The sequence below is a fragment of the Suncus etruscus genome, chromosome 18 (genome assembly GCF_024139225.1).
Source record: "Suncus etruscus isolate mSunEtr1 chromosome 18, mSunEtr1.pri.cur, whole genome shotgun sequence".
In the NCBI taxonomy this organism is placed as follows: Eukaryota; Metazoa; Chordata; class Mammalia; order Eulipotyphla; family Soricidae; genus Suncus; species Suncus etruscus.
The window spans coordinates 60,290,218-60,316,232 of NC_064865.1; positions in this window are offsets into that span (position 1 = coordinate 60,290,218).

A 26,015-nucleotide genomic window follows, 5' to 3' on the forward strand; every position below is an offset into this window, starting at 1 on the left:
TTTCTGTCTCTCTGTATCTGTCTCCCTGTCTTTCTCTGTCTTTGTCTCTGTCTCTGTCCCTCTCTGTCTCTGTCTGTGTCGATTTCTCTGTCTCTGTGTCGATCTCTCTCTGCCACTTCCTGTCTCTCTGTCCCTCTCTATCTCTGTCTCTCTGTTTCTCTCTTTCTCTGTGCCTCCGTCTGTGTCTCTGTCTCTATGTCTCTGTCTCTCTGTCTCTCTCTGTCTCAGACACTGGTTGGTACTATTGTTCCCTCAGGGGTATCCTGCCTATCCTTTCCCCTCTCTTCAGCACCCAGTTCTGTTCCAGAAGGATCATTGTCAACTCCTTCCACAGTTCTCCCTTCTGCCCTCCCTGCCCTCCCCGCTCTCTGTGGCCGCTCTCTGTTGCCGCTTTCTACCAAATGGCTTTTGCATTAACTGGAACCTGGAGCAGAGGCCCCAGCGATGGGAGAGTGTGGTATGAAAGCAGGACCAGGCCAAGGGAACTGTGTCCTGTGGGGCAGTGGGCAGCTCTGAAGCAGCCTCAAGGGCACCCCAGAGTCCCTGAGCCCTGTCAGGAATAACCCCTGAACAGCACCAAGAGTCATCCCTGACCCCACCAGGAGTGGCCCCAAAGACAAACATCAACGATAAAAAATGAAGCACAAAGAACCCGAAGTCCCCCTCAGCCCCCACGAAGATACATATTGGGGACCCCCAAGCGTGGCGAGGGTCTGGGGAGAGAGCGAGTCCAGGAACCAGGGGTCCGAGTGCTTCCTCTGCTCCAGAAACGCCTGCCCTGGCCCGGCCAGGCTAGAGAAGCGGCTGGACCTGAAAAAGCAGCTTGGGAGTTTGAGGGGGTTCAGAAATGCACTGGCCAGAGGGGGGCATCCCCACAGACAGGAGGCACCAGCAGTGAGGCTTCCCAGCCCTGTAGGCGGTGGGACACACAACACAGACGGGGGACAGGACCCGGGTAACCCCACGTGGCCACCAAGGAGCCTGACTGTGGGAGTTGGGGGTTCCTGCCCACTCCCTCTCCCGCACCGCCCCCAGCACTGCGTGACTTTGGGGCCCTCTGGTTCTCTGACACCCACTTGGCAGCGAGCGCCCGAGGGCGGGGGCCCCACAAAGGCCGCCTGTGTTCCCTCCAGGCAGTGAAGGAGTGCGACCAGCCGTGGCCCACAAAGGGCCCTTTCTGCGTGCGGACGCCTGTCCTGTCGCCGTGGGCCCACAGCCAGCTGCCGGCCATGAGCGCCTAGGGCGTGGGGACAAAGGGGAGACACAGAGGGAAGGCACATCCCCCCCCCCCAGACACACACACATACACAGGGGTCAAGGGCTCCGTGCCCCAAAAATGCTCACACGGAGACTCTGGTGCCCCCTCCGGATGGACATGGGCAAGGACTTAAGCATCATATGCAGATGTGGCAAAGGATAAAGAACACTTCCCCTAGACAAGACACAAAAGGCCACTACCCCAGCCCTGCAGGCAGTGAGCTACAGATTTGGGGGACTCTGTAGGCTCAGCCGGGGACCCGTGAGAAAGGGGGACCAGCCGCTGTCAACCCACGGGAAAGGGACTCACAGAAATGAGGAGCAGCTGAGCCCGGCTGGCTGGGAGGTTCTGGTCTCCGGCACCTGAACTGGACCATCAGGAAGAACCAGGCGGGTATGCCCAGGCCCTGCTTGCCTGCCTTGTCCACAGCTGCTTTGAGGGACCCTCTTGGGCACCAGGCTGGACCCGCAGCTCCTCGCCTGCACCCACGAGGCTTAGAGGTCAGGCCCCGAACGCTGTGGGGCGGCCCTGGGTCTACTGCACTCTATGATGTCCCATTAGGTGGCAACCAGCCTCCTCTGTGCATCCCAAGTCACATGGAATTGGGGTCCAAGTCCTGGGGTAACCAAGGCAGAGGTGACCAGAGAACGGGAGGGAAGGGCGCTGACCCCCAGGAGCCGGTACCGGAGCACTGAGCAGCTGGTGATGCCCGGTGCTTCTGGCCCTGCCTGGCCAGACTCTGCCACAGTCCAGAAGGTCCCAGGATGCCCCAGCAGCAACGGGAGGAATGGGGCACCAACAGTGAGTGACTCCCGGGGGGGGGGGCAACCTGCAGGAGCTGGGGGGACCCAGGACTCAAAAGCAGATACTGCTCTGACTGGAAACACGGTGGCAATGTGGGTGCTGGGAAAAAACCAGAGAATCGGCCCTTGCAGGAAGGAGAGGAAGCACAGGAAGGCAGGGGCAAATTGCACCACCAAAGACTGGACCCAAAAACAGTGGACCCTGGAGCAGGGGCAGGGTAAGGGTGAGAACACTTGGCTTCACTTCGAAGCTGGCAGCAAGAAGCACAGATGGGGCCAGGAAGATAATACAGTGGATAGTGTTTGCCTTAAACACAACTGAGGTGCACGCATGCCATCTCCGACATCCCGTATGGTTCCCTGAGCACTGCCAGGCATGACCACTGGGCACAGAGGTGCGAGTAAGCAGGACGAGGAGAAAGAACGGATCTGCCTTTGGTTCTACTGGAAGATTCTGGATTTTCCTATTATTCATGTAACAACAGCCAGAGCACTGTGGGGCGGAGGATTTGGTGGCCAGAACCTATTTCGGGATCGGTCAGGAATGTCCACGTGGAAAAGAACAGCCTGGAAGGAGAAGCAGCAAGGGCAGGAGATAAGTCAGACCCGGAGAGGAGACTCTGTTGGAGGCTGTAGTGCAGCGGAGAGGGCACTTGCCTTGCATGCGGCCAACCCGGGTTCAATCCCTGGCATCCTACGGGGTCCCCTGGGCACCAGCAAAAGGGATCCCTGAGCACAGAGTCAAAAGTCCAGCCCTGAACAACGCTGGGCATGTTCACCTCCCCTCAAAGAAAATAAAAGAAACCAGAGATGAAACGACGCATCTTGCCGGTGATGGCAGAACCACCAAGAGGTGCGGTCCAAAGCCTAGGGGAGCTCACAGACACCCCACAAACAGCCACAGCCTCAGCACCTCCAAAACCCTGTGTGGCAGTCTCGAGACTCGGTGTATGCATGGCCGGTGGGACAGGGCATGGGCAGAGCCACTAAGAACCATGGATTAGATTCCGAAGCTGAACTCGCTGTGTCCCCAAGAGGGAGAGGGCAGGAAGGGACCTTGGTGGCCAGACAGGGCATGAAGTTGTGTTTTGAAGACCTTCTCAAGGGGTCAACAAAGACCTCGCAGTCCAGGAAGGCCACCAAAGACAGTCAAGGGAGACAGCTTGGGAGCCGGACTGGAAGGTGGCGGGCTCTGTCTTGCGGTGCCCAATAGCCATGACCCACCGGCAGGCCCTGGGCACATCTCAGTGTTCCACATGAATCCTGCTCTGCTGGGCACCCACTAGGAGGGCAGACCTTTTCCTCAAGTGATGGGGCCAAGATGAAACAGAGACAAGACTGAAAGAGAGAGAGACAAAGACAAAGAAGAGAGACAGACTGGGGCTGGAGCAGTAACACAGTGGTAGGGTGTTGCAAGGCCAGGATGTTGCAGGGTCTGCATGTTACAGACGCAGGATGGACCTGGGTTCCATCCCCGGCATCCCATATGGTCCCCCCGAGCCTGCCAGGAGCCATTTCTGAGTGCAGAGCAAGGAGTAACCCTGAGCGCCACCAGGTGTGGCTAAAAAAGCAAAAACAAAAACAAAAACAAAAGTCAGAGAGATAGCATAGTGGAACGGTGTTTTGCCTTGCACACAGCCAACCCAGGACGAACCCAGATTGGATCCCCATCATCCCATAGGGTCCCCCGAGCCTGCTAGGGACCATTTCTGAATGCAGAGTCAGGAGTAAGCCCTGAATACTGCCAGGTATGGCCCAAAAAACCAACAACAAAAAAAAAAAGTGAGAGAGACAGAAGACAGAGAGAGAGACAGAGAGAGACAGAGACAGAGAGCACCTGGGGCCGGAGTGGTGGCACAAGCAGTAAGGCATCTGCCTTGTGCGCACTAGCCTAGGACAGATAGTGGTTCAATCCCCCAACATCCCATATGGTCTCCCAGGCCAGGAGCGATTTCTGAGCACATAGCCAGGAGTAACCCCTAAGTATCACCGGGTGTGGCCCAAAAACAAAAACAAAACAAACAAACAAAAAGACAAGAGAGCGCCTGGTGGAGAGTGGCTGAACTGTACCCGTCTGCAGCACATGGGTCCTGGGAAAACATGGCACAGTCACTCAAGAGGGAAATGGGGAGAAGCTAAAGGGGCCGGCAGGGGCTGTGAGTCCAGCCACAGGTCCTGAAAGGCGGTTTTCAGGATTCCTGAAAGAATATACACACCTGTCTGATGGGGAGTGAGAGGCAGGAGAAAGAAACATGGAAGGGAAGGAGGGAGGGAGGGAAGGAGGGAGGGAGAAAGGGAGGGAGGGAGGGAGGGAGGAGGGAGGGAGGGAGGGAGGGGGAGGAAGGAAGGAAGGAAGGAAGGAGGAAAGGAAGGAGGAGGGAAGGAAGGAAGAAAGGAAGGAAGGAAGGAAGGAAGGAAGGAAGGAAGGAAGGAAGGACTAAGCCAGGAAAGGAAGAAGGGCTTTCGGCCCATCCAATCATGAGAAGACAGTTGGTTGCACTAAGGAGTCGTCATGCAGTATGAGCCACCGGTGGCTCACGCCAGCACCATGTGGCAACCCTCTCCCAGGTGGCCTCCCTCTTCAGGGCGCTTCGGGCTTCGGGACCACCAGGGAGAAGGTGCTTGACTCCGTCCCTCATGCGGGCCAGGGCCTGACTCAGAGAGGAGGTGACTCACCCCTCTTTCTTTCTTCCCGAATTTCCTGCCAACAATAGTGGCCGGTGTCTGGAAACCAGCGAGCTGCTGTGAGTACCAACACCGCTGCCCATAGCCACCGGGGCGCGTGAAGGGGCGTATTGGGGCTCTCAGGAGGGGCCCCCCGTCACTCGAATGCCAACCCAGCAGAAACTCAGGGTAGCCCACACTGCTCCCCTGAACCCAGCCTGTTGGAGGGAGAGAGAGCCCATGTGGGCTCAAGAAAACAGAGTGGCTATTTAAAAGCGCATTTACAAAGAAGCCTTTAAACGGGTCAAAATAAGCGACTTTGAAGTGTTTTCCACCGGCCCGCCTCCGGCTCCCCGCTTTTCCTATTTGCTGTTCCACGGTGCCCGGCTGCGACTATATTTAACCGACTTTACAAGCTGTGGGCAGGCGGGCCTGACTCTGCAGGGCCCAGCGCCCCCTTGGACCGCCTGGCTGAGGCCTTCTCTGTTTCCTTCATGTTGACGCTGTTTGAAAACAGCCCAGAGGCTCCAAGATGAGAAGGAAAGTGGTGAGCTGCAAGTCTGGGGGCCCCGCAGTCCGCTGCAACCAGCTCTTGCAGGCCAAGCACTGAAAAGGCCTCCCTCCAGCCAGCCTGTGTTTTCCGTGATTTCGGCCAGAAAATGGTCACTCACTCCACACAGCGCGTGGGACTGTCCAAGAAGAGACACCCCCATTCTGTCCTCAATTGCCCGTCCAAAGCATAGGCATCTCTTAAGGAGGAGAGGCTTTAGGAAAGCAGCTTCGGGTAAATGATGGAATCCAAACCTCCCTCCGACGTGATGGGGAGGAAGAAGCCCCCCATCCTTGGCCCTTTTGTCTGGGGCCAGAGTGGTAGCACCGCGGTAGGGCATTTGCCTTGCACATGGCTGACCTATGACAGACCCTCCCAGGTTCAATCCCCAGCATCCCATATGGTCCCCTGAGCCTACCAGGAGCGATTTCTGAGCGCAGAGCCAGAAGTAACCCCTGAACGCCGCTGGGTGTGTGGACCCCCCAAAAGAAGACCCTCTTGTCCACTAGCACAAAACTGCCTCTGTGGATGCCTATGTATCTGCATGCCGGCATCCAGGGGGCTTTGTCCTCTGGGCTATCACCAATAGCTCTCTAGCTTTCGCCTCTGAATTTATTTTCGCCGAGTAGAAGCAACGATTTCTGATCAAGAATGAATAGTAAATGTCTCCCACCCATATTCACAGGCTGGCACTGGTTTCTGCACTGTTGGCAGAATCTCAACACACCGGCTCCTTCTAATGAGTCATTTAAGGCCAAGCTGGCCGTTTAATATTTCTGAACAACTAATATTTCGAAAACACTCATGACTTTTAATGATGAGGCCTAATAGAAACGATCAGCTTGCGTTCACACACAAAAAGTGAGATTAGCTACCTAGAACCTTGAGACATGAATTACTTTGTTTACACCTATTCTTGTAATTTTCTATAAAACTAAAAGGAGGTTTAGAGCAATAGCCGAGCAGGAGGGTCTTGGCCTTGAACGCAGCCAACCCACAATGAACGGTGGTTCGAATCCGGCATCCCATATGGTCCCCCAAGCCTGCCAAGAGTAAACCAAGAATGCAGCTGGGTGTGACCCAAAATAAACAAACAAACAAACCTAAGAGGAAAGGAATAAAGAAAGGGTGGGGGCCAGGGGGCAAGTGGTCTTGGATGCTTTGGCTGGGAAATAAATAAGGGCAGAACTAAACCTCCAAGCTAAAGTCAATGATATTAGAATCAAGGGACCTAAACTTTAACAATCTAAACTTAAAGGGCCCATTACACTGGCAGGCCAGGGGCTGATAGGATGCACTCTCTGGGGCCATTGATGGAGAGAGGTGGACACTAGAGGTGGGATTGGCCCTGACTCAGTGTCTATCTGAGATTCAACTAGGAAGGCCTCTGTAGATCACAATTGTTTCAAGAAAATAAAATTAAAAATTAAAATTAAAAAAAAAGCATTACCTCCCCACAAATCAAAGAAATTTAAATAACGAAAAGAAAAAAAGTGACATTCGCAGCTGAAGTAAGTCCTCTTTCTAACCAGTGTAGCCGTCTCTTCACTTGGAATGAAAATGCTAGGATTACTTTTACGGCCAAATTCCCCTGACGAGGCATGAATCACGGATGATAATATTAGGCTATCATGAAACCGTGTGTTTTGAACGCATTTGTCCGGAAGGCAAAGTTTGCTGAAAATTACATTTTTTTTTAATAGAGGAGTTCCCTCCGAGTAAAGCAAAATTTTTCAAATAGAATTCACTTTATCGTGCATAAACTAAAAAGAACTGTTTTCAATCAATGAATTTCAGGGAAGTCGGATGCTGGTGAGATATTCATATAATCTTGCTCAAATAGTATTTCCCTGAGACTAGACATAGGAAGGCAAATCCTTGTACCAGTAAAAGAGGAAATGTGTCCTCGAACTTAAAAGTTCCTCTCTGATTCACAGTGATTTTCAGAAATTAGTGTCTGAACTATTAATACGAAGCCTTGCTCCGAACAAAATCCATCAAAAGACTGCTCACTTTCTGAAAAACTGCAGAGTATTTTACGTCTATTGATGATAAACTTTCAACATTTCCACCGCACGCCCTTTCGAGAGCCTTCCCCGACTGTTTTCCTACATAAATTTCTCTTTTCTCCGCAGTGTTTGTCTTTAACCTCATTCTAAGCAAAATTGTCCACCATGAAAAACACGGGTTAGAAATTGGGTAAATAGCCTTTTCCGAAGATCAAACGAAAATAAATACATAAATATTGATTTAAATATGTGGCTTCGGATGCCTGCTTCATGTGATCTTACCAACAGTTTGTAAACTGGCATTGGCTAATTTGTCCTGGTTTCCAAATTAAAGCGAACACAGCTTCTAGCAGAAAACCCGCCGCTTAAAGGGCCTTTCAGAAGCCGTCCTAGGCCATGAACAGCCACTTCCTAAGAGAATATTCTGGCTGCAGAGACACCTGAATCCATATTTCTTTTTATCTCCACCTAGTGTATCTTTCTTTCCTTAACAGTCTTTCCAGAGTCCTCATTTTACAAAATAATAAATTTTACAAAAAATAAAAAAGGCTTTTATTAATAGTCCTATTAAATGTACTCACTCCATGGAATGAAATGTATTTCAGAGACGAAAAAGATTGCTTCCTGCTGTTTGTCAATGCAATGAAATGAGCAGAAGGAAGAAGACATTTAAGGGATGATTTTTCAGATGATTAACACTATTAAAAAAAAAAACAACAAGATTGACGACTGGCCAGTCACAAAATTATTACAGCAACATCAAGAGAGGGTTCAACTTAAAAGGATAATGGAGAAGAAAATTAGGCTGGGGTGGGAGGTGGGGGGGGTATCATCCTATTTGGGGAGTGAGAGAGAGTGAGAGAGAGGAGTGGGGATGGAGAGAGTTTGAGTGAGAGAGAGGAGAGAGAGAGAGAGAGAGAGTGTAAAGAAAACTAGGGACATTAGTGGCAGGACCGTAACTGAAACTCAATCATGAACAATTTTGCATCCACAGTGCTTAAATAAAGCAATTAAAATACAAAATAAAAATGTTTAAAAAATACTCCACTGAAAACTAATTAAAAAAAATGAATACAACCACCAAATAAATCATCCTATTTAAACTAACAATAAAATCCGAGGCCTTAAAAAAAATAGAATGAACCAAGACATTCATAGAAAACTATGAAAAGAAAATGTTAAAAATCCTCTGGCCATGTTTCATACAGAAGAACACTTTTAATTATTGGATTTAAAAAGCTGTTCAGAGATATCTTGGGTATTTGTAGAGCCAGGTGATGGGCTTTTGGGGATAGAAAGTGAGAGAATTCTAGAAGAAAGTCCAAAAAACATGTGGGAATAAGCTGGGACATTTGGAAAGAGGTTACTGGGGGGTCGTGACAACTTTGATTTCCGGAGCAGCCGCAAAGGGACAATCACAGGGTTCGTGTGTGTGAGGTCCGGGGGTCCATCCCCAGCACTGCTGAGAAGAAACAACATTTGGAAATGGTCCCAAAAGGTCAAGTGATGCCATCAAGATCCAGATGGTGTCGAGACAGACAGACAGACAGACAGACAGCAAACCTGGTTTCAGAACAGGGTGGCCTATCTGAACTCAAAGAAAAAATGTCAGATGACCACATCAGGATTGAAAGATACTGAATGGGCTGGAGAGATAGCATAAAGGTAGGCGTTTGCCTTTCATGCAGGAGGTCATCGGTTCAAATCCCAGCACCCATATGGTCCCCTGTGCCTGCCAGGAGCAATTTCTGAGCCTGGAGCCAGAAATAACCCCTGAGCACTGCCGGGTGTGACCCAAAAACCAAAAAAAAAAAAAAAAAAAAAAAAAAAAAAAAAAAAAAAAAAAAAAAGAAAGATACTGAATGAGCATTTTAGGAAAATAAATAAACCCACAGTCCAACCAAAATAAATCTTAGGCACAAGCAAAGGTGAAAAGTCGAATCTTTTTTTTTTTTTTGTATTGGGACCTTGATACTGCCCTACAAAGCTCATTTCTAATATTTACTGCCTCAGTCCCAACCCTTACTTCCCCGCATCCTCCCATGTAGGTGCAGCTAATGATATGAATCTCACCACATAGAATGATAAGTGCAGTTAGAGAAATAACTACACTGAAAACTATCATAGCAATGTGAATGAATGAGGGAAAAGAAAGCCTGTCTCGAGTACAGGTGTGGGTGGGGTGGGGAGTAGGTAGATCTGGGAAATTGGTGTGGGAATCCTGCACTGGGGAAGGGGGTGTTCTTTACATGACTGTAATCATACAACTACAATTATATTTGTAATCACGGTGTTTAAATAAAGATAATTAAAAAAAAAAGAAAAGAATAGAAAAGTCGAAATCTTCAGAATAACTTGAAAGCAGCCTAGATGGACCCATGTACTTCTCAAGGCCAACCAAGGTTATGGGATTTAGGGACTGAGCTAGAGATTAGTGAGAAAGCTGATTAGAAGTTTGGGGAAAGCGCCCCAATTCCAATGACTGCACAGCAACGGAGAAACTTGGAGGGAGGGGGAATGATTATATTCAATATGAAAAAAGGATCCAGAGTCATACCTAAGATGGAAAGTAAGGGTTGGAATAATAGCAAGGTGATCCCCAGCAGCCCATAGGGTCCCTAAGCCTGCCTGCCAGGGGCAATTTCTGAGTGCAGTAGAGCCAGGAATAACCCCTGAGCATCACTGGGTATGGGCCAAAAAACAAACAAACAAACAAAAAAAGAAAGAAAAGGAAGATAATTAAGTATTTATCAAGTGAAAAGCCAAATCTAGGCTTCTAATTTCTAATCTTCAAGAAATTAAGACATGTAGAAGCAAATAATATCCAGAGACTGACCTCAAGTGCCATGAACCCTACTATGGTGACCCAGTCACAGAAATCTCTCTCTCTCCTCTCTCTCTCCTCTTCTCTCTCTCTCTCTCTCTCTCTCTCTCTCTCTCTCTCTCTCTCTCTCTCTCTCTCTCTCTCTCTCTCTCTCTCTCTCTCTCACACACACACACACACAGGCCAACTGATTTGTTGAGATCACTTTAGTATTGACAAAGGACTCACTCATTGTAGCTGTGTTTTAATTTTTATTTTTTGTCTGTTTTGTTTTGTTTTGGGCCATACCCAGTGGTGCTCAGGGCTTACTCTTGGCTCTACACTTAGGGATCACTCCTGGCAGGTTCTAGAGACGCTATGGGATGCTGAGGATCAAAATCGAGTCAGCCCAGCACAAGACAACCACCCTCCTTGCTGTGCTATCTATCTCTCAGGATATATACCTATATAAAAAAAATTTTGTGAGATTCTTTTTTGGGGGGTGCCACACCCGGTGATGCTCAGGGGTTACTCCTGGCTCTGCGCTCAGAAATCTCTCCTGGCTTGGGAGACCATGTGGGACACGGGGGGGATAGAACCATGGTCCATCCTAGGTCAGCCGTGTGCAGGGCAAACGCCCTACTGCTGCACCACTGCTCTGGTCCCTATTTTTGTGTTTATCTAGGTAAATTCTAACCACCAACATCTACCAACTCCAAGTCATAGGGACTGAAAATGTTTCCCCAAGTTGAATAGTCTCTGTGGTGGAGTTCAGACACTCAAGTAGAATGGGAAAGAAAAAACAAACTATTTCCACTTTTCTTCTTGAACTGATGGCCTCATTCACATTTTTTCTGGACTTAAAAAAAAAATTTAACAAAACAGAAAATAGAGCCGGTGACCAACTACACAACGTGGTCCTGGCGAGGAAATAGTTGACAGCGATTTTATAAATGTTCAGTTCCAGCTCCAAATGGTTTGTTCGGCTGTTCTTCCCCTGCGTCGAAGGCTATTAATAATGGTGTGTACGAATCGTATACGAAATTAAAAAAAGGTAACGTGCAGAAAGCGACTCTATACTCGAAATTAAATTAAGACACTGGGAAGTGGTTGGGATGTCTAATTCTGATGTTGGCACATGGCGTAGGAAAGTCAGGCCGTGACCGCAAAAATGCACTGACTGACTCTTTTTCCAGCTCAAATTCAATAAAAAGAGTTTTTTTCCACCTAAACTTAGGCAGCTCAACGGCCAGACATTTGTTGTCTGCTGCTACCCAAAACTTGTTCGCTTTCTGAAAAATTCAGGGCCTCTGGTACTGAACAGAGAAACAGAGGCGCTGAAATGCAATTAGGGGTTCCCGGACTCAGGTGAATTTGCACAATAGTTTTTCACTCGGGACCTCAACTTCCTCGAGATCTAGTCTTGTGCTACAAATTATCTGGTTCGAGACAAGCTCAGTGAAAAACTCTCTTCTTGTACTAGACGTCAAATAAATAAGTTTAGCTGATCCCAGAGTAGATGTTTAGCGATTCACTCAGAATTGTCCGCCTGCCTCGGTGGTTCAACATTTTAATCAGATCTTTTATAACCTACTTTGGGCTTCTTTGTTTGTTTTCAAGCTTCAGATCCAAGTCAGCCTAGACTTCAGTCCTAAAATATTTTCAGGTCAGAGGTGGGAAACTTCCCCCAACTTCCCCGGGTCAGACATTAAGCACTAGGAGACAAAGAGATAGCACAGTGGGAGAGTGTTTGCCTTGCACACAGCTGACCCAGGTTGGACCTGGGTTCGATCTCCAACATCTCATATGGTCCCCAAGCCTGCCAGGAGTGATTTCTGAGTGCAGAGATAAGAGAAATCCCTGAGTGCTGCTAGGTATGGCCCAAAAACCAAAAGAATTAAAAAAAAATATTAAACACCAGCACAAAGAACTCTGCAACCCAACTGCCACGACTTAAAAGAAAATCACCTCTTTCATTCCAGGGAGGTCTTCTCTACCCCAGATGATGCAAGGCACATGACTGTGGGTTGACCCAACTCACTTTGCAGAGTTGAACAGGCAGGAGAGGAGTTGGTAAAGGACAAAAAAAAAAGGTTGTTTTGGTTTTTTCCTTCCTCCCCACTTGACCTCTCAAAAATCCCAAAACTGGGCCTTTTCCGAAAATGAAGTCGACTCAGACATAGTGACGTGTAAGGTAATTACCACCAGGGCGGAGGACTTCTGTGGCTGGCCCGAGTGACTCAAAGCTCTTGCGTGTGTTCGACTCCCTCATAAATGTTCACCCCGTGGCCCTGGCTGTTGAAAAGAGAATCGAGTATCTCGTCACCTAAACTACACGCTGTTTCCACCTCATCACATCTGCCTGCAGGGAGAAAAGCTGGTGGGTGCCAGCAGCAGGAAATAAATAAATAAATAAATAAATAAATAAATAAATAAATAAATAAATAAATAAATAAATAAAGCAGAAATAGGGCCAGAGGAATAGCAGAGCGGGGAGGGCATTTGCTTTGCATGCAACTGACCCAGGTTCGATCCCTATCATCCCATCGGGTCCCCCGAGCCTGCCAGGAGTGATTCCTGAGCGCAGAGCCAGGATTAACCACTGAGCACTACAGGGTGTGGCTCAAAACTAAACAAACAAAAAAGAAGCAGAGGAGAAAAGAAAAGTTTGTCAGGTTCCTTATTCATAGAGGGTTGGGGCACCTTTGTTTTTGGGGAAACAAGGCAGCCAGTTCCTCCGAGACACAGCACCCCACATGGGTGATCTTGTAAATAAGGGTTCAGGGGTGTATGTAGGGGCAGGGAGGTGTGTTCCAAAGCAGAGCTGGGGACCACTAGGGCCACTCCTGCCACTGCTTTACCAACTGGGCTGGGGTGCTGCCCTGGATGCCCCTTGGGTGCTGGGCTCTCCAGGGACACCTCCCCCCACCGCCCAACAGTGCTCAGGGGACTCTAGAACCCCCCCCCATGGATCTGGTAGAGAAACAGAACCAAGCCCCTCAGAACCGTCTCCTCAGCCCCTGAGACCTGGTTTAGATCAGGATGTGAAATTTTCACAGCTGGAAGCTGAGAGCCCAAGGGAGGGAAGATCTGGGTTCGAGAAGGTGCTCTACATGGGGCTGGAGTTGGTGGGTAGCAGGGAAGGAAACTGAAGCCAAGCCCAGGGTATGTCTAACCCAGCCTTCCAGGGGATGGAGAGATAACACAGAGGTAGGACATTTGCCTTGCACACAGCTGATCCAGGACACACAGTGGTTCGAATCCTGGCATCCAATATGGTCCTCCAAGTCTGCCAGGAATGATTTCTGAGCGCAGAGCAGGGAGTAATCTCTGAGCACTGCTGGGTGTGATCCCAAAACAAAATAAACAAACTAACTAACCCAGCCCTCCAAAAGGGCCACCACAGGAAATCCAGTTTTTTGGTTTTTTTTTTTTTTTGCATTTGTTGGGGGCTTTATTTATTTGGGGAGGGGGGGCTGAACTGTAGGTAGGTGTTTGAGCCCCATCTGTCTGGGCTCAAGGGCCATTTCTAGCACTGCTCAGGAGCCACACCTGGGAGTACACAAGTGTTGCATCATTTGGAGGGAACATGAAAGGGTTGAGAGATCCAGGAGACAAGCTAAGTGGCTCAAGGGAGAAAAACAAACTCTGGTTCAAATCCTGGCATCCCATATGGTCCCCCGTGCCTGCCAGGAGCGACTTCTGAGCGTAGAGCCAGGAGGAATCCCTGAGTGCTGCCAGGTGCGGACCCCCCCTCCCTCCAAAAAAAACAAACCAAAAAAAAAAAAGGAAAAGAAAGGAAAACAGGAGTCACAGGTGAATGCTGAATGCCTGGAGAAGTCAACAGAGTGCCTCAGTGTGGTTCTTGTAACATCGTCTCTGTCCCCGAGATTAGGAAATAACATCTGTCTGTCTCAGGTTCACGGCCAAAGGATAATCCAAGGGCAGAGGAATTTTCTATGATTGCAGAAACATCTTTCCGGAGTTACTCATTCAATTATGATGTTCTAGGGGCTGGAAATCTGAAAATATAGGTTTATATAGCCAGAGCAATAGCACAGCGGGAGAGCGTTTGCCTTGCATGCAGCCAACCCAGGTTCAATCCCAGTATCCCATAGGTCCCCCAAGCACTACAGAACCAGGAGTAACCCCTGAGCACCACTGGGTGTGGCCCCCCCAAAAAAACAAACAAAAATAATGTTTACTAAAAATACAACTTTTTTAAAACCATTATTATTAAATAAAAGTGCTGTTAAAAAGAAGAAAATATATAAAAATAAAAATGAAAGTGCTGTTGTGTTATTTTTGTTTTATTGGGCCACACCCAGCAGCCCTCAGGGGTTACTCCTGGCTCTGCACTCAGGAATCACGCCTGGTAGACTCACGGGACCACATGGGATGCCGGGGGTCAAACCTGGATTGGTTTCATGCAAGGCAAACACCTTCCCTGCTGCGCTATAACTCCTGCCCCCTCCAAATGTTTTTGTTGGATCTTAGTGAATGTCATTGAGAAATGGTCCAATAAGATTGTGTTGATATTGTTGTTTTATGTTTGTTGTTTGGTTGGTTGGCTTCTGGTTTGGGGCCACACCCAGCCACAGTGATTGACTTTGAACTCAGGAATCACTCCTGGCGGTGCTCGGGGGACCCTATGGGATGCCAAGAATTGAACTCAGAATCGAAGAATTAAAACTGTCCCGTGCAAGACAAAGGCCCTCCCCATTGTGCTATTGCTCTGGTCCTTATTTTGGTTTTATATTTTTAATCAAAAATGGTCTAATGTTGTGGGGCCAGAGAGTAGGCAGGGAGAGACATCTCAGTCTGTGAGCAAGCAGGGAGAGACACCTGTAGCTTCTGACATCCTCTCACCCTGTAACATTCACACACACATGTGCACACGAATACAAACACACACATACACACACAGTTTACAGGCATGCAGGCTGGGACTGTTAATCCCAAACTGACGTAAAGCTGTCTTTTGGATTCACACCCCAACACTCCTCAAGGAATTTGTATCCCTCTGTATGTTTAGGGCCACACCTACTATGCTCAGGCTGACTCCAGGGGGGTCAGGAGACCCCAAGAGGTACAGAGAATGGAACGGGGGTGTTTGAGAGGTGCACTGGACCCTAGACTCTCTCTCTGGCCCTAGGAAAGGTTCCTCTGAGCAGGTGTTAAAACTCCTTCCAGAGGCTAGAGACACAGGGTGAGGGTGCTGTCCCTGTCATGGAAGAAAGAGAATGGGAGAAGGAAGGAAGAAAGGAGAGTGGGAGGGAGGGAAGAAGGATGGAAGGAAGGGAGAAAGGGAGGGAGGGAGGGAGGGAGGGAGGGAGGGAGGGAGGAGGAAGGAAGGAAGGAAGGAGGGGGGAGGGAGGGAGGGAGGGAGGGAGGGGGGAGGGGGAGGGAGGAAGGGAGGAGGGAGGGAGGGGGGAGGGAGGGAGGGAGGGGGGAGGGAGGGAGGGAGGGAGGGAGGGAGGGAGGGAGGAGGGAGGGAGGAGAAAAAAAAGAAAGAAGGAAGGAAGGAAGGAAGGAAGGAAGGAAGGAAGGAAGGAAGGAAGGAAGGAAGAGGAAGGAAGGAAGGAAGGAAGGAAGGAAGGAAGGAAGGAAGGAAGGAAGGAAGGAAGGAGAAAAAGAAAAGAAAAGAAAGAAGGAAGGAAGAGAAAGAAAGAAGAAAGAAAGAAGAAAGAAAGAAAGAAGAAAGAAAGAAGAAAGAAAGAAAGAAAAGAAAGAAAGAAAAAGAAAGAAAGAAAGAAAGAAAGAAAGAAAGAAAGAAAGAAAGAAAAGAAAGAAAGAAGAAAGAAAGAAGAAAGAAAGAAAGAAAGAAAAAGAGAAGGAAGGTAGGTTGGTTTGATGGACTGACTGACTTCCTTTTTGGGGAGGGGGCTGAAGTCATACCCAGCTGTCTCCGTGCTCTGTCTCAGCGGTCCACACACTCAGGCACCTCGAACCAAACCGTGCTGGCCCCAAGGCCAGTACTCAAGAACCAAGGCTCCATCTGGGGAGCAACCCACAGCTCAGAGCTGGGCTCAGAGACCCGCCAGCGGGGACTGAAAGGAACAAGCCGGGCCGGGCGGCACTGTGTCCAGGAACCTGGAGAAGATGGGCCCAGGGAAGTGACAATGAGGCTGGTTCCCAGGGAGGGGCCACAAAGTGCCACCAAGGAAGTACAGCTGAGCCAAGGGGCATCTCGGACACAGGAAGTGGCCTGATGAGGTTGGTGCCAGCACGGGCAGCTCAGAGGGCACCAAGGCCTGATCACGCTGGAAGCGGCTCTGGAGCTGGCTGTGTCTCTATGTTTATGTTTGTGTGTGTGTGTGTGTGTGTGTGTGTGTGTATTTGTGTGTCTGTGTTTATGTGTTTGTGTATTTGTGTCTTCTTGTCTGTGTACATGTAAGTCTGTCTGTGTCTGAATGTCGATATGTGTTTGTCTGTGTGTCTGTGGTTGTATCTGTCTGTCTGTATATCTGCTCTATAAATCCCGGAGAGCATCCAAGTGACACCTCACTATTCCTAGAAACATCAGCCCAGTAGGATCCTAGGAAACTGGTGGGAAAGTTCTGTAGAAATCTCCCAAGCAGGGGCTGGAGAGATAGCACAGCGATAGGACATTTGCCTTGCAAGCAGCCGATCCAGGACGGATGGTGGTTCGAATCCCGGCATCCCATATGGTCCCCCAGGCCTGAGCACAGAACCAGGAGTAACCCCTGATTACTGCCTGGTGTGACCCAAAAACAAAAAATAAAAAAATAAAAAAAAGAAATCTCCCAAGCTCAAGGAGGCAGAGCGATAGCACAGCAGGGAGGGCGTTTGCCTTGCACGAGGCCAGCCCAGGTTCAATCTGGCACCCCACAGGGTCTCCTGAGCCATCCAGGAGTGCTTCCCGAGGAATACATTGAGCCAAAACAGTAACGAAGAAGGTTCAACTTGCACCAACCACAGCCCGGTAAATCCTCAGGCACTGATTTAGCAACAGACATACAATCATTAAAATTGATGTTTATTGATCTAAGGTTCAGTCATTCCAGTTGCCTTTGTATTATATGTTCTTTTATTGAAGGTTCCCCCCCCCCCCATTAATTCAATTACCATCTAGTTTTAAGAAAACATTTAAAATATTTTGTGCCGGACAAGGGGGGCAGGCTGGGATGGGAAACTGGGGAGACTGGTGATGGAAAGGCCACATGGGTGGAAAAATTAGAATTGGAACAACTGTCCGCCAGAAACAAGCGTATTCTGAGCAATTTTGTAAACCACGGTGTTTCAAAAATTAAATGCTTGGGTTTTGTTTTTTTTTGGGGGGGGTTGGGGTTTTTTTTTAATGTTTGTTTTTTTTTTAACTGAGATCAAATCATCACCAAGTAATGAAAGACAAAGGTCACTCACTAACCCAAGTGACTAACCCAAGGAAACCCCTCTGGAACACATCTCTCCTTTTCTTCCTTCCAAGAGCCAAAGTTGGGGAACAATTTCTCACCCAGGAATTCCGTGCTGGGCCCTGTTCTAGGTGCTGAAACAGAACGAGAAAAAGAGGGAGTCCTGGTCCTTGGAGGACATTCAAGTGACCATTGAGGGGCAGAAGGAGGAGCAGGGAAACGGGGGTCCCCCAAAGTGAGGTCTGTAGGACCTGGAAGGACAGACGGACAGATGAACACCTGCAAGAATCAGAGTGTGGGTACGGAGCTGTGGAGAAAAGCTTTACTTCGGGGAGTCCCAGAGACCAGACCCAAACCGGTGAGTCCCCCAACAGAGCCACCACAGATAGACTAACCATACAACATAGCCATCAGATGACTGCGTGTCTCCCACAGTCGGGTTCAGAGTTCCGTTGTCACCAGTGCTTAGGAGTGAGCCCTGACAGTGCTCGAGGGCCTATGGGGTGCTGGGGGGTCGAGCTAGGGTCAGCCACCAATGAGCAAATGCCCCCTGTACAATCTCTCTAGCCCTGGAGACTTTTTTTTTTTTTGGTTTTTGGGCCACACCCGGCGGTGCTCAGGGGTTACTCCTGGCTGTCTGCTCAGAAATAGCTCCTGGCAGGCTCAGGGGACCATATGGGACACCGGGATTCGAACCAACCACCTTGGGTCCTGGATCGGCTGCTTGCAAGGCAAACGCCGCTGTGCTATCTCTCCGGGCCCCCTGGAGACACTTTTATCCCTTTTTAATTCCAGCTGGGTGTGGCCTAAAAACCAATCAATCAATCAATAAATAAAGTTAAAAAAATGAAATGTGAGAGAAAGAAAATCCGGGAGCAAGAAGCAACCCCAAAGTTCACCCTTCTGGTTCCTCCCCAGAACACCAAGGCTGCGTCAGAAATCAACTCCAATGGCCTGAGAGAAAATACAGGCACTCAAACGCTTTCATTATTAAACCAACAAAACGCTTCCTGCAAAATGCTGATACCTACAGTTTCTTCAAAACAAAAATTTTTTAAGTTGGGGAGGAGGGTTCCTGGGGTTGGGAGAAAGGGTCCAGATTTTTTTCCTTAACAGTAAGAAATTAAAGGACTTAAAGCAAAAGTCCATAGTTTAAGATAACACACTTCAGAAGGGGCTGGCTTATGCCACCTGCACCCTCCGATGAGGGGCTGATAAAATTAACGAGGCCCAGATGCGCCCCGGATTTCCCAGGCACGAAGGGAAGGAGGGCAGCAGGCGGAGGGCGGGTGGGCGGCCTGGAAGGTTCGGGAGAACAAAGAGGCCACGGTGGAGAGGTGAGGTCAGGAGGGGACCCCTCGTTGTTGGGGTGAGGAGTGGAGAGACAGAGAGAGAGAGAGAGAAAGAGAGAGAGAGAGAGAGAGGAGAGAGAGAGAGAGAGAGAGAGAGAGAGAGAGAGAGAGAGAGAGAGAGAGAGAGAGAGAGAGAGGAGAGAGAGAACAGAGTCCCAAGTTCCATTCCCAGCACGTTAGCATCCCAATATTAGAAAAAATCAATAGGTCGATGAAGTTTGGACTCGAAGAAAGATTTAATATGAACTAAAAATCCAGACAAGACCTTTCCACAGACCCATCTATACTGCAGAGGAAAGTGGGTCTGAATTCAGTGTCTATACTTCAAGAAAAGTGCATTTGACTCTGCAAAGGCAGAGGAAAGTAATCTGAACTCGGCAAAACCCTCCCCATGATGCAGCTGGCTCTGCACTCTGTCAACCCCTCAGCGCTGAATGATTCGGGTCCGGACACGACGGGGTCACACAGAGGGTCCCACCTGCCCATCGCATAGGATAGGAGACTCAGGTCAAGGCCGCAGGTGGAGTGTCGAGACTGAGGGAGCGCACAGCGGGGAGGGCGCCTGCCTTGCACACCACAGACCCGGGTTCGATTCTCAGCATCCTATAGAGTCCGTCAAGCCTGCCAGGAGTGATTTCTGAGCACAGAACCAAGAGTAACCTCTGAGCACCGCCGGATGTGGCCCCAAAACAAAAGAAAAGGACCTTAGTGCTGGGCCACAATATATTGGGCCTGGCACTGGCCTTGCATGGGTCAGACCTGGTTTTGATTCCCGGCACCCCAAAGGGTCCCCCTGAGCCCACAAGCAGTGGCCCCTGGATTCAGGGCCAGAAGTCAGCCCCGAGCACTGCCTGGTGAGCCCTCCAAGCATGGAAGTGTCAAATAAAAACATCAGTTACGCTCTTCCCACTGGAGAGAGAATGAAGGATTGAAAACCAGTTCGAATTCCGACACGACAGAGAATCCCCAAGCAAAGAAGTGGCGTCCCTGGAGTACCATGAATGGGACGGTCACTTGGACTTTGGTATTTTCTGATTTTTCTCTCTTGGGTTGCCAGCATTTCATTTCTGTACCTGAAAAGGTGTCAAATCTGCCCGCAGTGCCACAAGGGCTCCTGCCAGGGAACAAGGCTAAGGAAAGTGCTAGAATACGCAGCGGCGCCTTCTGGATGCAAAGGGGGAGGCCAACGCCTGGGGAACCAGCTGCCCCAGCTGTGCGTGTTGGAGGCGAACTGGGGGAGATGTTTGGACAAAGGCCCTTGACGATGAAGTTATTCCCCACCAAAGCATTCCTTCGCACTTTCAAATGTGTGGCGACGTGAAAATAAAACAGGGGGAGCCTTCTAAAGGGGATTATTGGCATTATTTATAACACTGGCTTTATTTTATATGTTGGGGGTGCACAGGCAGACCCACCCCCGCACACCCCAACACCGCCAGGAACAGCCCTTGAGCACTGCTGGGCTGTGGTTCTCCAAAGCAGAAGCAAAGGAAACTATCCACATTGCGAAAAGGAATTTGGTTGGGGGGGGGGGATTCTCGGAGGTCAACCTGTCTTGGGGTTATCTTCTTTCAGAACACGAAGTGGGGGGCCGAAGAGATAGCACAGCGATGAGGCATTTGCCTTGCATGCGGCCAACCCGGGAGGAACCTGGTTTGATCACCGGCATCGCATATAATATGGTCCCCCAGCCTGCTGGGCGATTTCTGAGCCAAGAGTAACCCCTGGCACCTCGGGGTGTGGCGCAAAGACCAATCAATCAATCAATGAAGTTAAAAAAAAACAAAACAAAAAAACGAAGTGGTCTAAATCCAATAAATATGTTCACTAAAAATAATCTCTCGAGAGGGACCCCAGCGAGGGGACAGCAGGGAGGGTACCTACAGATCTCCGGCACCACACAGGGTCCCCCATTCTGCCCCTCCAAGAAGGTATGGGCCCCACCCCATAAAATATAATATATTCTACAGGCAAAAATCAGAGGCATTTTCTATCATGGCTGCTGTGTGGGTCCCTGGACTTTTCACATCTCTGATGTCTCCCCCCGAAAAAGGGTCTGTCTTTGAGTCGCCAAAAAGAGTCCAGCTTTGGGTAAGAGGGAAGGGACAGAAAGGGGGTGCTGAGGTCTGTGGAGAGGCGCCTCCACTTTCTCCCACGGTTCACGCTCCGAACCCAGCTCTGCGGGTCACTTCCATTTCCTTGAGGGGAGCGAGGACCCAAACAGAGCCCCCATTGTCTGGGACTCCTCGGGCCCCACAGAGGAGGGAAGAGAGGCAGCTCACGTGAGCCAAGCAAGGAGCTTTAGGCCCCAGTGACAGCTGTCACCTGGGCAGGATGAAGAAGGGGTGCTGGGCCAGGCAGGGCCCCTGGGGAGACCCATGAAGCCTTTCAAGAACCCTTAGGAGTGATGGTGAAGATCCCCCCCAGGGACAAAAAGTGAGTGACAGCCAGATAACAATTGAGGCAGGTCCTCCCCTGTTGCTCCACAGCCCACCCCAGGGGCACATAGTCTTGATCATTCTAGAAAATTCAGGTTTTCTGGAACGAGAGCAATAGCACAGCAGTACAGTGTTTGCCTTGCATGTGGCCGATCCAGGACTGACCTTGGTTCGATCCCCAGTTCCCCAAACGGTCCCCCAAGCCAGGAGCAATTTCTTTTTTTTTTTTTTTTTTTTGGTTTTTGGGCCACACCTGGCGTTGCTCAGGGGTTACTCCTGGCTGTCTGCTCAGAAATAGCTCCTGGCAGGCACAGGGGGACCACATGGGACACTGGGATTCGAACCAACCACGTTTGGTCCTGGATCGGCTGCTTGCAAGGCAAACGCCGCTGTGCTATCTTTCCGGGCCCATCCAGGAGCAATTTCTGAGCGCAGAGCCAGGCGTAACTCCCTGAGTGCCGCCAGGTGTGACTCCCAAAGGAAAAAAAAAAAAAGTGGTGATTTCTTTGGTGTTCTATCCTTCATTGTTATTATTGTTACTACTTTGTTGAGGAGGGGACATCAGCCAGTACTCAGGGCTTGCTCCTAGCTCTGCACTCAGGGATCACTCCTGGTGAGGCTCTGGGAATTCTGTGAGTGTTCCCAGGTGTCAAATTCAATTCAGCTTCATGAGAAAGGGCAGTGCTTTCTCTCTCTCCAGCTTGCATGCGTTCATTTTTAAATTATTTTTAAAGAATGGAAATGTAGGGGACCGGAGAGATAGCACAGCGGCGTTTGCCTTGCAAGCAGCCGATCCAGGACCAAAAGGTGGCTGGTTCGAATCCCGGTGTCCCATATGGTCCCCCGTGCCTGCCAGGAGCTATTTCTGAGCAGACAGCCAGGAAGAACCCCTGAGCACCGCTGGGTATGACCAAAAAACAAAAACAAACAAACAAACAAACAAAAAGAATGGAACTGTAAAATAAAACCACATTAACCAAGTTGGCTGTTGAATTTTCTGCTCAGAAATCACTCCTGGCAGGCTCATTTGGGGGAACCTATGGGATGCTGGGATTCGAACCACCGACCTTCTGCATGTAAGACAAACATCTTATCTCCATGCTAGCTTTCTGGTCCCAGCTGTTGAACTTTCAAAGGTAAGATCAGACTTTATTTGGTTTTTGGGCCACACCAGATTTTGATTCTAAGGGGCAAAGAATGAGTCTTTGGTACAAAGAACGTAACCCAGGAGCCAGAGGGAGAGGGAGGACAGCGAGGAGGACATTTGCCTTGCACAGGGCCGACCCGGGTTCAATCTCCAGAACCCCCATGTGGTCCCCCGAGCATGCCAGGGGTTAATTCCTGAGCGCAGAGCCAGGAGTTGCCAGGAGCACCTGTCACCGGGTGCAGCCCGGCCCAGCGCTGATATGTGGAAAAGCAAAACAACGTTTCAGCCCAAAGCCTGGTAAAAACAGCGTCACGGTTCCAAGGGGCACTTTCTGCTGCTTTAATGTCTTAAGAGCGTGTGAGGAAAAAAGAAACGGAAATAAAATAAACCCCGAAAAAGGGAACGGAACTAAAATAAACCCTGGACAGAGGGAAGAAAAGCAAAGCAAGGACTCAGCTTCAGTCCTAGGAGCAGCAGAGGCCAAGCTGGTCCCTGCGCCCCCTGGTGACAGATTGCTGCCAGGGCACCTGTGCCCACCTCCTGTTGGGCACATGCCCACCTTTGGCCTTTGCAGCCAGGTGCCCTTCTGCGACCCGAAGCGAAAGAAAATTTTGGGGTGTTTTTGTTTGTCTGCTTGTTTGTTTGGGGGCCATACCGGCGGTGCTCAGGGCTTAACTCCTGGCTCTGTGCTCAGAAATTGCTCCTGGCAGGCTCGGGGGACATATGGGATACCAGGGATCGAACCCAGGTCTGCCCTGGGTCAGCAGTATGTAAGGCAAATGCCCTACCACTGTGCTATCTCTCTGACCCATTTTACACTGTTTTTACGGGAAACTCAGTATTAGCCATAGGACACAGGCCCACTCACCTTGCTTCAAAAACAAACAAACAAATAAAACAAACTAAAACAACAGCTTGCGAACCCTGCAATGTGGCCCTGGGCATCTCCCCTTTGGCCTCCGGGATGTTCTGTCTCTTCGACAGTTTGACGCCCATCCTGGCGGTGGTTCCTAGACAAAGGGAGACCCCCAGAGTTGCCCGTCTTCGATGCATTTCGCTCTGGGCACTCAAGGGCAGAGCGAGCCTCGCTGACAGGGACACGTTGAAGCTGCCAGCACATGGGCGACGTGAGGGGTGTCTACTAAAATATATAAAAAATACAAGTTTTTATTTATAAATAAAATTCTATAAAATAAAAATAAGAAAAATAAAGTAAAAAGCAAATAAATAATAAAATTTTATAAAATAAAAATAAATAAATAAATAAACAAGTTGGGGCAGGGGCCAGAGCATGGCACAAGTGGTAAGGCGTCTGCCTTGCCCACACTAGCCTAGGACGGACCACGGTTCAACCTCCCGGGGTCCCACATGGTTCCCCAAGCCAGGAGCGATTTCTGAGAGCATAACCAGGAGTAACCCCTGAGCGTCACTGGGTGTAGCCCAAAAACAACAATAACAAAATGTTGGGGCAGGGGTGACAGCACAAGGGGGAGAGTGTTTGTGTTGCATGCAGCCAACTCGAGTTTGATCTCCATCATCCCATTGGATCCCCCAAGCCCACCAGGAGTTATCCCAGAGTGCAGAGCCAGGATTGACCCCTGAGCACTGCCAGGCATGGCCCAAAAATCAAACAAACAAACAAAAAGCTAAACCCTGGGCTGGAGTGATAGTGCAGTTCTTAGTGGGTAGAGCATTTGCCTTGCTTGTGGCTGACCCGGGTTCGGTCCCCAGCATCCCATAGGATCCCCCGAGCTCACCGGGAGTGATTTCTTTTCTTTTCTTTTCTTTTCTTTTCTTTTCTTTTCTTTTCTTTTCTTTTCTTTTCTTTTCTTTTCTTTCTTTTCTTTCCTTTCCCTTCCCTTCCCTTCCCCTTTCCCTTCTCTTCCCCTTCCCCTTCCCCTTCCCTTCCTTTCCTTTCCCTCCCTTTCCTTTCCTTTCCTTTCTTTTCTTTTCTTTTCTTCTTTTTTGGTTTTTGGGCCACACCTGATGACGCTCAGGGGTTACTCCTGACTATGTGCTCAGAAATCCCTCCTGGCTTGGGGAACCATATGGGACACCAGGGGATCGAGCTGCGGTCTGTCCTAGGTCAGACGCATACAAGGCAAATGCCCTACCGCCTGCGCCACTGCTCCGGCCCCTAGGAATGATTTCTGACCTCAGAGCCAGGAGTAACCCCTGCACACCATTGGGTGTGGCCCAAAAACAAACAAACAAAAAGCAGAACCAGCTGAACAAGAGAGATTCTGGATAGAGGCACCCGCAGTCCTCCCACCCACCCACTAGAAGCCCAGTGCAGTCACACCAGGAGGCCCGAAGAAACAGGGAATCCCCAGGGAGAATCCTAAAGAATCTCTAGGGGCTGGAGAGGTGGAGGATTTGGGCTCCCACCCCCAACCCCACCATGTTCTAGGCTACTCCTGGCTCTGTGCTCAGGCATCATTCCTGGCAGTACTGAGTTGGGGGAGTGGGGGGAGAAGGACACACCATGTGAGGTTTCAGGAATCAAACCCGGGTCAGCCACAGACAAGACTTTACCACTGTCCCATCACATGTAGTGACCAGAGGTTTACGGCCAAGGGGGACATTGTCTTAACACGCAGCAGGCAAGTCACGAGAGGGAGGTTGACTGTTGTTCTGTGATCCTGGGGAAGAGGAGAAAGAAGAGAAGGAGGAGGAGGAATCGGGGAGGAGGGGGAGGACTCTCTAGTTTAGACTGAGAAGCAGGCAGGGTGAAGTGGGGTGAACAGCCCTGGACAGACTGATGGATGGAAGGACAGTCTGATGGACAGAAAGAGCTGTCTGAACCCCGTAACGGACCCTGCATGCGGCCAGCTCCACCCTGGGCACCCCACAGGGTCCCCACGGCATCCCCAGGAATCTCCGATCACCTCCCAAAACATTCCAGGGGGGCAGTCAGTGCCTGAACAGCTCTCAGGAGGCCTCAGCTGGGGCGGCCGCGGCTCTCAGGCCATGAGGCCACTTCCCGGCGCACCCTCGGTCCGGGCCACACAGCTCGGCTGCCACTGCCGGTGGAAAGTCTGAGCACAGGCACCCAGGTGGGCCCGGGGTGCAGGCTGGGGGCACAGGGGAAGGGCCTGGCCAGCACTTTGTTCCCTCCCTGTGTGGTCTCGGCCCCGATCACGTCGGCCAGCCTGGGAAAAGGCCCAGTTTCCGTTCGAATGTGGCCAGGGGTTTGAGGGGAAGAGGAGCAGGGAGCGGCCCCCTGACACCCGGGTGGGGACGCAGGGGAGATTTGGGGGGTATGTTGTGCTTAATGCAAACCCCAGAGAAAACCATCACACATATACCAATACACACATTCACTCAGAAACACACACACACACACACACACACACACACACAGCCTGAAGGCCCTCCACGACAGCCTGGCCCCAGCATGGAGAATCACAGTGCAGGCTGACACAGGCCTCCTTGGAGTTGGGAGCCCCAGAAAGAGCACAGGGGGTGCCCTGGTCCCTGAGAACTCAAAGCAGAAATGGGGGGAGGCGGAAAAATCCCCTCACCAGGCCAGGGCCCAGCCAGGAATTCCTCTGGCTTGCGCGTAGTCTACGCAAAGTGCCACATTGCAGAAGAGAAGCTGCATGTGCTATGCGG